Below are 11,946 nucleotides of genomic sequence, written 5' to 3'. Positions count from 1 at the left end.
CGATATTCTGGACCCGGGTTCGAGACCCACCCAATCTTTATAGTTTCTTGTAGTGTCTGCGACCTCACGATCCTTGTGAGCTAAGACTATAGGATTAGGAGAGCTTATATGTCTACCTGCTGAGTCATCAGAAAACCACTACCTGGCAATCCTTGGTCCTAGCTTGGGTGGAGAGGGGTCTTAAGCACTGATCATATGTATATATAGTCAGTGTCTAGACTGAGCATTGTCACTGTCCCTTGCCTCTGCCATTCATGAGCGACCTTTAAATGCGTAAGGTGGAAAGCTTCTTCAGATAATTTATATATATTGGAAAATTATCTCCGAAAAGACAAATCAAAGTAGGTGGCCAGGGCACCAGCCACCCGTTGAGATACTACCGCTAGAGAGTTATGGGGTCTTTTGACTGGCCAGACACTACTACATCGGATCCTTCTCTCTGGTTACGGTTAATTTTCCATTTGCCCACACACACACACACTGAATAGTATGGCCTATTCTTTACATATTCTCCTCTGTCCTCATACACCTGACAGCACTGAGATTACCAAACAGTTCTTCTTCACTCAAGGGGTTACTGCATTATAATTGTTCAGTGGCCACTTTCCTCTTGGTAAGGGTAGAAGAGACTCTTTAGCTATGGTAAGCAGCTCTTCTAGGAGAAGGACACTCCAAAATCAAACCACTGTTCTCTAGTCTTGGGTAGTTCTATAGCCTCTATAGTCTATAACTCTATACCATGGCCCTCCACTGTCTTGGGGTAGAGTTCTCTTGCTTGAGGGTACATTCGAGCACACTCTCCTCTCTTATTTCTCTTCCTCTTGTTTTGTTGAAGTTTTTATAGTTTATATAGGAGATATTTATTGTTGTTACTCTTATATTTCATTTTCCTTTTTTCCTCTCCTCAATGAGCTATTTTCCCTATTGGAGCCCCTGGGCTTATAGCATCCTGCTTTTCCAACTAGGGTTGTAGCTTAGTAAGTAATAATAATAATAATAATAATAATAATAATAATAATAGTAACAAAGATAGTGTATAATCTATAACTTTTAGATGATAAAACTTGAAAGAAAAAAAAATTTGTACTGCAAAGAACTAAAATCAGTTTTATAACACCAAACTATAATGACTTTTAAAGGATCACATTCAGGGAAAGATATACTGGATTTGACACGTTGGACTCACTGCTTAAAAGTTTAAAGCCCACTCATGAATAGCTGAGGCTAGGGACAGTGACATTGCCCTATTAAGCAGGACAATGCCCTAGAGACTGACCATTTATATATACATATCTTCAGAGCCCAAGCCCCCTCTCCACCCAAGCTAGAAGCAAGGAGGACCAGGCAATGGCTGCTGATATACCTATAGGATCCCCCAAACACCCGTTCTTTAGCTCACAAGGAGGGTGAGGTTGCAGCGACCAAATCAATAACGAGTTTGAGCGGGACTCGAACCCCAGACTGACGATCACCAGTCAGAGACGTTACCACATCGGCCACCACATCCCTAAAGCAATAATTATGATAAGAGATCATATATATGTGTATATATATATATATATATATATATATATATATATATATATATATACATATATATGCATATATATATATATATATATATATATATATATATATATACACACACATTACCATCAGTTGACCCAACTTTGAATGTGTATCAGAGAATATTACAAGTCAAGAAAATAGACATGGAGCCAGCGACTTTATCTCTAGAGATTTCGTAACTATCTGATAATTCTACCTTTCCCATTTTCTATTGTCAGTTCCTCAACCAGTTTAGATTTAAAATTTGCATTTGCAGATATACCTAGCAATAATTAATTTCCCATTTCTACGAATCAAGGTATTTTCTACTTAATCATATCGAGAACATAAGAGTTAACGATCGGGAGAGAGAGAGAGAGAGAGAGAGAGAGAGAGAGAGAGAGAGAGAGAGAGAGAGAGAGAGAGAGAGAGAGAGAGAGAGAGAGAGAGAGAGAACCCGACCTCACTCTGTCTCTGATTTCTGAAAACCATTTCAGCTCAACTTGGCAGAGAATATTTTATTACAGAGTCTGTAAAATGTTGCCTTCTGTCTGAAAGCCAAATGGACTTCAGAGAGAATATTTTGTTTAATATCATATTCGTCTAATGCCTTCATGGTCGAAAATATAATAGCTCATTTATACACCATTTTAATTCCTCAGTCATATTTTACAAGTTTTTTATTTGCTTGGTAAGAATATTCTAAATAACCATTCACTCATCTTCATTATACAGTAATGTATTTAACTGTATTATACTTATCTTCATATATGCTTGCTGTACATTTATCAAATACCCATTCACTCTTCATGGATTTCGTTTAAAATGTTTTAAACTATATAGAGTTTATTCTTATACGTAATTCTAGAATCAATTCAGTTTTTAAATTGGCACAATTTTGGACATCAATAAAGACAATTCTAAACTTTATCCCATGAAATTTGACTAATATAACAAATAACATGTAATTCAAAATATAATTATCTAATATTTCATTCGTACAAGAAATACCATTACGTAATATATAATTTATACTTTTCACAAAATTCCACCCGTATCATTTCCTTTTCACTTCAATTTCTACGTAAAATCTTCACAACTAATTCTAGTTGCATCAATTTGCTCACTGCAATTTTCTTTATACGTAATATGCATCTATCTAACTAAATTAGGGTCCAATCTATATCATCAAACAGTATCTCAGTATGCAATTTACATCGTTATTCAATTTCTTAGCAGGTAATTTACATATGTAATCTAATTTCATACCATATGATTTATGTCCCCAGGTTCTATGTTATTTTTTCTATATCGAATTGTGACCTCGCGAGTCTATATCGGTACGAAGAATATTTCTAAAATCATGTTTTCCCCAAATAGATTGGTTCTTTTCCCTTATTTCGGGAACAAAATTAAGGAAAATATCAGAAACATGAATTATCACGCACAGTGTCACAATTCTCTCGTATCATGACACGCAATACAATTTCATAGGTCAGGTGACCAGGTAGATTTTTTTTTTTTTGAGAAAGCAGGTCATCCGATTTACATATATGTGAAGGTATAGCTAGTCTCTCTCTCTCTCTCTCTCTCTCTCTCTCTCTCTCTCTCTCTCTCTCTCTCTCTCTCTCTCTCTCTCTCTCAAATGAAAAAAATATACATTTCCTTGTATAGTATGTCTACCCGAATATGTAAACTGATGTCAATAATATGCCAGAAAATATTCTTGGAAACGAATAAGGCTTAAGGTAATATATATATATATATATATATATATATATATATATATATATATATATATATATATATATATATATATACACACATATATTTATGTATATATATATATACATATATTTATTTATATATATACAGTATATATATAAATATACTTATTCATATATATATATATATATATATATATATATATATATATATCTATATACACTATATATATATATATAATATATTTATATATATACACTACATATATATATATATATATATATATATGTGTGTGTGTGTGTGTGCGTGTCTAGCATCGAAGTATTAACCGAAATACCATCCAATAAAAACGTTTCAGTAGTGTACCCTACTATGTCTATGCTGTTTCAGGCAACGATTTCAAGCTCCGGTACCTGCCCAAGTTTAAATCATTTTAATTCCATGCGTTGGCAATCGCGACGTTGGCCTTAAGCAGCACAGGTGACGCAACAGGCAATCCTATGCAGAAATGCAACGCTGTCAGCTGCATTGGCATCAAAGATTTGGTCTCTTTGCTTGCATAAGTGAGGTTGGGACGCGTAGGTTTTCTGTCTGGACAAAGGAATGGAAGATAAAAGGGTAGGATAGCTTAGGTAAATGGAGAGAAATATGCAGACATTAGGAGAGTAATTGTGGAAATAAAAGACACGAAGATGTACTGAAGCATTAGATGGAAAATTGAGCTTTTCTAAACAAATGGTAAATAGGAATAAAATGGTTAATAAAATAAATGAAAATTTTGAAAAGACAGCAAAAACGAAAATTTTGAAAAGACAGGTATAGAGAAAACATAAACAAGGAGGGTAAGAGGAAAACAACGTTGAAAATGATAGCAAACTAGAACAATATTAAGGAAATGGTGAGAACGTGAAGGAAATTTGAAAAAAAAAAAACTAATAAATTTAAAGGCATGAAATACTGGGAATAATCAACAATTAAAAAATGCATCGTTAAGATATTAAAAAAAAGACTAAAGTTGAAAGGGAAAAAATAGACAATAATGAATAAAGCAAAAACTAACTTAGCAAAAACCCCAAAACATAAATATCATGAAAAAATGAATAAAAAAAATGAGCCTTAGGAAAAAAGGTAAGAGAAAAGACAACCGATAATGAAAATGGCGAAAAGAAGAACGAAAAGTAATTCCAGATAAAAAGCCGACCAGAGGCTACGATAGAATGAGAGAGAAAAACTAAAGAAATGAGGAAAACGAGAGAGATAAACTAAAGAAATGAGGAACAAGTGCGAAGGAAAACTTCGTTTTCTGCCTCGTCTCCTCATATTTAACACCTCTTCACGGCGTGGGGAAGGGGGGGGGGCGGCGGTAAGACTTTCTCCTCCTTCAAGATTTTATCTAGGAAGATTTTCTCCTTCCTTAAGACTTCCTTCAGGAAGACATTCTCCTCTCCGTTCCCCCTCGAGATTTGATTTTCCTTCGGCTTGCATTTTATTTTTCATTCGCTTGCCCTTTCTATTTGCGTCTGCATATTGCATGCAAATGCATATGACTATACAGATACGTAAATACGAGCATACATATTTATCCATACACACACAAACACATATATATATATATACACACACACACTCACATATATATATATATATATATGTGTGTATATATATATATATATATATATATATATATATATATATATAAAATATGTGTATATATGCATATATATAAAATATGCGTATATATATATATATATATATATATATATATATATATATATATATATATATATATATATATATATATATGTATATATATTTACAAATAACCATTTTCTCATAGTAAATTTTCTAGATTTATCTAGATCTTTAAATCTCTTCGAGATATTATTATTATTATTATTATTATCATTATTATTATTATTATTATTATTACTATTATTATTACTATCATTATTAATACTAACTAAGCTACAACCCTAGTTGAATAAGCAGAATGCTATAAGCCCAATGGCTCCAATAAGGAAAAATAGCCTAGTGAGGGAAGGTAATAAGGAAATAAATAAATTACACGAGAATTAATGAACAATTAAAACAAAACACTTTAAGAACAGTAACAACATTAAAATAGATCTTTCATACATAAAGTATAAAAAGAAAGATTCAAGTCAGCCTGTTCAACATAAAAACGTTCGCTACTACAGTCAATTTTTTTTATTGAGGCAGATTTGCACCGACTCGCAGCGGTTCCCTTTTAGCTCGGAAAAGTTTCCTGATCGCTGATTGGTTGGATAAGATAATTCTAACCAATCAGATAGCAGGAAACTTTTCCGAGCTATAAGGGCACCACTGTTAGTCGGTGCAAATGCACCTCATAAAAAAAAATTAGTATAGTTTGAACTTTTCAAGTTCCACCAATTCGCCTACTGACCCTACTCCTATGCCCTGAAGATTCTATTAAGAAAGACCACTTCCTTACATAATCTTTCATTCAGAAAGACCTTCCCTCTTCCCCACTCACGTTCGAGTCTTCCATCCGGTTAAGGCGAATATCATTTCTTTGGCAGCATCATTCTCCGAAATTTTCCTTCCACTCGCTTCAAATTGCTGATGCAGTGTGTCATGGATAGGTTGCTTATGAACTGGGCATCATAATCCTTGGGTTTAGATGGATCGGCGGGATATTTTTCAGTTTTGGGATATTTCTGTCCTTTTTTCTTTCTTTTTTTGCAAGTCTGTGGTTTTGTATAGACTGGAATTCTGCTGAACATTTTTTTTCTAAGACATTTTTCACTTTCGGGCTATTACAGGTTTTTTTTTTAATTTATTTTTTTTTCTTTTTAAGACTGGAGTTCTGCTAAAAAAAATTTCTTCTGGAATTTTTTAGTTTCGGGATGTTTCCGTCTTTTTTTTTCAAGTCTGTGGTTTCTGTATAGATTGGAGTTCTGCTAAAATTAATTCTTTTCTTTTCTTGGGTGATTTTTAAGTTTTAGTTTATTTCCGAGTCTTCTTTTATTGCAAGTCTGTGGTTTTACACAGATTGAAGTTCTGCCAAACATATATTTTTTAGTAATTTTTTTTTAAAAAGTCAGCGTCTATGTTTTTGTTTGATCATCTCTTTAAATATATCTATTTATCTACAGGTTCTAAACATCATAAATCATTTATTTCAGTGTACAATACCATATCCAACGCCAAAAAAAAAAAAAAAAAAAAAAAAAAAAAAAAAAAAAAAAAAAAAAAAAAACTGAACTATACTTGGATACTTTGTGCCTGTTCGTACACGCTTGCATGTCTCCACGAGATATCTCCCTCGTAACGTGCACGATACATATTCACGTGAGTCTTATATTCTGGTTTGTAATGATATACAACGTGCGCGTGCGTCGTTCATTCCTTATAAATTCTGATTATTTGCGTACGTACCCTCAATATTGCACGACTAGAGAGAGACAATCCTAAAAGTTATTAAGACTAACTAACTCCCATTTTATTATTTTTTTTTTGAGGGGGGGGGGGGCGTCCTGAGGACGTTCGACACAATCCGTCAGGTGCTTTTTTTCAGTATCAATTTATATAACTTTTACCTTTTTTGGCTCCTTGATACTTCAGAAGCTCCTCTACTTAATAAAGAGCAAATGTCTTATATATATATATATATATATATATATATATATATATATATATATATATATATATATATATATATATACATTATATATATGTGTATGTATTCATTTATTTATTCATTACGGTCACGCTCAGCGGCATTGTCAGACATGCAGCTACTCGGTCTCTTCACGTCCCTCTGGTAGGGGAAGAGGGAGTATACATACCCTAGCGAGAGGGGGTGCATGTGTGTGCATACTTTTCTAAATATTCAACCATCATCTTTGACAGGTCGCGTACACTAGTACATTATGGTTCCCCGGTAATCGTGACAGGATATGGGACCTGGACTTCCACCGACCATCTCTTGACTGATCACCTGTAGGCACGAGATCCCCTTTGATTGACGTCTTCAATAAAAGACCCTATCGATTTTCAGGGCTAATGCGATTATTGTCATTTTCGTTCTTAATATAATGTAATCGTGATAAAGACAATTCTTCATTTTTTTTTTACTTAATTCATACTGTGTTTATGTAACGAATACGCCAGGACTGCTCATAGCGAATGGGATAAGGAAGCTTTGATATCATAAAGGCAAATTATATATATATATATATATATATATATATATATATATATATATATATATAAATATATATATATATATATATATATATATAAATATATATATATATATATATATATATATACAGTGGATATATATATATATATGTATATATATATATATATATATATATATATATATATATATATATATATATATATATATATATATATATATATATATATATATATAAACAATACCAACGTGTACTCGGTGAATAAACCAATTTAGATACAATTGTATGAATAAGAAAAAATAGTAGATAAAAAGAGTATACGAATATAAAAACCATGAGTACAGTACATTAGCAAACACAAAACCAAACAGTTAAATCAGAATAAAATGGACAATAACAAAATAATTACTATAACACAGGAAAAAGGTTAATACAAACAAACAAATCTAACCAAAACAACACCAACACTTCGAAAAAGAATTAAGCCGAAAATAATTTTTAAAAATTAAATATAAAAGCAACCAAAAAAATAAATTTATATAAACAAACAATACTAATAAAACAGAGCACCCTCCCAACGAGGATATTATCAAAAAAAAATCTAACCAAAACAACACCAACATTTCGAAAACGAATAAGCCAAAAATAATTTTATTTAAATCAAAGATGAAAGCAACAAAAAAAATAAATTTATATAAACAAACAATATTAATAAAACAGAGCACCCTCCCAACGAGGATATTATCAATCAAGACGAAGGCAAAAATATTTGATTACGTGGGGAAATTCTCGCGTGGCCGCTGCCTTAATTTTATAGCCGAAACTAATTAACATTACTTCTCCCCGCGTTACATAGCCCCAGTTTATGATGGAAGAGCAGGCAGGGAAATGTGCGGTATGTGAAAATGAAATATCTCGCGCGTAAATAAGTGGTACCTGACACAAGATACTTGCATGTATACGTTTTATACACATTCACAGACACACATACACACACATAAATATATATATATATATATATATATATATATATATATATATATATATATATATATATATATATATATATATATATATATATATATATATATATAAAGGTTTCAGTCTTTTCCCACTGTGAATAGGGGAAAGAGGTGAAATTACAGTCGGCGAGTTCTTTGGAATGAGGTTGTGACTCATTTTTTTTTCTATTCTAGCACTCGTTTCAACAACCTCAGCTGTCCAGCTATCAAATAAACAAATAATTAACACATTGTGTTAATATAGCCAAAATAGCATTTTTACTAGATTGTAAATATATATAATATATATATATATATATATATATATATATATATATATATATATATATATATATATATATATATATAATACACAATGTATGCAGATATAGCAAATGTTACGCCGTGGCTTATTTCCTGAGAACTCGTTTCAAATTTGCTAGTCCTTTGATCACTTTCACCCAACCGGCTACCAGTCCACTCACCTATAAATGGGTACTGGCATTTGCAACGTCTAGGAAAACTGCATATAACCAGCAGACTCTCCATTAAAGAATTCTGGCAACAATCATTCCTTAGAGTGGGGCTGGATATGGTTAAGTGTCAGTGATTTCGAATTGCGTTTGCTGAGGCTGTGGATTGAAATCTGTAAACAGAGTACCTGTACTCTCATTTCCGAAAAAGGTATGAGAAACCAGGAGGATGTACACTTAATTCGCATTCCCTTATAAGGGAAAAACATACATGCTGATTAATTAATATATAGCCTGTAAATCTCTCTCTCTCTCTCTCTCTCTCTCTCTCTCTCTCTCTCTCTCTCTCTCTCTCTCTCTCTCTACACGGACACACACACACACACACACACACACATATATATATATATATATATATATATATATATATATATATATATATATATATATATATATATATATATAAAGTGAATTTTTTATCATTTTGAAGTTTTGACGTAATTCATATTTATATTTATATCTATATATTTTCCTGCATTGTTCTTTCTATTCCGGTTGTGAAAGTAGCCTAAATCCTTTAGAACAAGAGTAAAGGATAAAACTCGATATTGGTGACCTGGTTCCTACATAATTAGCTCTCTTCCTAATGCCCAAGAGATCATTTGGAAATAATCTCACGCGATTGCTAATAATTATCCAAATGACAACCGATTTTCTTCTTATAGAAAATACCAACATCCGTTGGAAACGTCTGGCTTTGAGCCAAAAAGGAAAATCAGATGTAACTTTGGCCGAGATAAAAGTGATATAGACACTTGCCTCTGACTATTTTCCAAATATGATCTGTACATATATAAGGATATCTAATTAAGTTTAAGGAGCGTATTTGCAATAATGTCATTATCTACTATTGCTACGACTATTAGTACTATTAATGATAATTTGCTATCACTCGATAACGTTGGTCTTTTCCCTTGTACTTCAGCAACAATCTAGAGAATGAATGGATGAAATTTTATTTTTTTTAAATAAGATTATGTGACTTACTCAATATGATGAATTTTTATCTGATACTGATGAAAACATTTTGTGATTTCTCACAAACACACACACACAAAATATATATATATATATATATATATATATATATATATATATATATATATATATATATATATATATATATATATATATATACACAGTATATGGTGTGTGCAAGTACGTGGTGGTGATTGTTTGCAAGTATGATTGTCTGTATTATGTATATATCGGCAAACTATATTTCCTTTTTACTTAGCACAAACTCAAACATATCTCTGCAAAGTTTCTAAAACAAAATATGGCATCAAGCTAATATGGACATCCTGCTTATTTTAAAGAAAGCGCTATTAGATAAGAATTGTGTGGATATCCAGAAAAAATAAACGAGAAGTCGAGATTTTAGATCAATCACTTACATCTGGATAAGCGCTCTTCAATAATTTTGTATTCAAATTCTCACACTGTTGTCTTTCGAGTCTCCATACCACCCATAGCTAACTCCAACCTACCTGAAATAGAATAAAAAAACCATTATATAACTTAAATAAAATTAAAAATAATAACAAACACTATAACTAAATCAGAATTATAATGGAGAGAACTCGCTATCACTAGACTGAAAATAGGATTGATATTTACTCTGTATCCAATCCTATACTTGATACACGTACAAAAAACATTGTATTGATTCAATGAATAAGATGAAAACCTGATAATATAGTTCATAAAATAGAAAATATTCATATTCACTAGCCACAGAACAAATATAGGCTACTCTCTCCGACTCAATCCCTATACCTGAAACAGGAAATCACTGTACACCTTAAATAAAAAATATGAAAAGCTGACGTAAATCACGAGACTGAACTATATATAAAAAAGCAGTCATTAACATGCAAGAATAGTTATATTTTCTGCCTCGAGCCTAAAGCCTGAAAAAATAATGCACTGCTTTTTATAGAAAATAAAAAAAATATCAGACCTGGTCCCAATCCAGAGCATAAAATAGAAATAATTATTATTTTTCAACATATGAAATAGAAAGAAATACGGGATTCCTATTCAATACTGCAAATTAAAGGAAAATCTATAAACAGATTCGATGAAAAAAAAAAAAAACATTACATGAAAATCCGAATCCCGAACTGGAAATAGATAGAAATCGCTCCCAACCATCATAGAAAAAATACATACACTGGCTACGACCCAATACCAGAAATAGAAAAAATTCATCACCCAGTCTAAATAAATGTTTTAAAAAAAGCTACTTCGGTTCTAAAAGAGAAAGAAAACTGAGCCATGTCCTGTCAACCTCTCCAAAACAAGGACCGAAAGTGGCGTGCAGATGCAAACGAAATTATACCACGGTGACAACATTTCTCTCTCTCTCTCTCTCTCTCTCTCTCTCTCTCTCTCTCTCTCTCTCTCTCTCTCTCTCTCTCTCTCTCTTCTAAGATATGACCGTATATTTTTCAAGTTAGTCTTACCATGGCCACGTTCACTTGAAATTCCACACAGGCAAGAATCCGTTAGCGTTTTTTTCTCTCTCGAGTAAAAAAAAAAAAAAAAAAAAAAAAAAAAAAAAAAAAAAAAAAAAAAAATTGTTTTTTAAATCGTCAGAAAAACTTACTTGTTTTTCCATTACGAAAAAAAAAAAATAATTGTTTTTTAAATCGTCAGAAAAACTTACTTGTTTTTCCATTACGAACAGTGCCACGTTCATTTGAAATTCAAAACTTTTAAAAATCCTTTCAATTTTTACACGGGTGTAAAAGCAATAGAAAAATAAAAAAAATAAATAAAAAAAAACGAATGTTTTATAACAAAGTGTTTTTGTAATGAATAACAACAAGACAAAATGTTATTCTAACCATGAAAACAAAAAGTCTGGGAGAAATTTTAATCTTTCATTAATTTCTTGTGTTAACGTGATTGCCTGTTTGTTTACTAGACAGAATGACAGAAAGATGA

Source organism: Palaemon carinicauda, chromosome 23 (genome assembly GCF_036898095.1).
Source record: "Palaemon carinicauda isolate YSFRI2023 chromosome 23, ASM3689809v2, whole genome shotgun sequence".
Classification (NCBI taxonomy): Eukaryota; Metazoa; Arthropoda; class Malacostraca; order Decapoda; family Palaemonidae; genus Palaemon; species Palaemon carinicauda.
The sequence above is the reverse complement of the archived record's forward strand: the minus strand, read 5'-3'. Positions refer to the sequence as shown.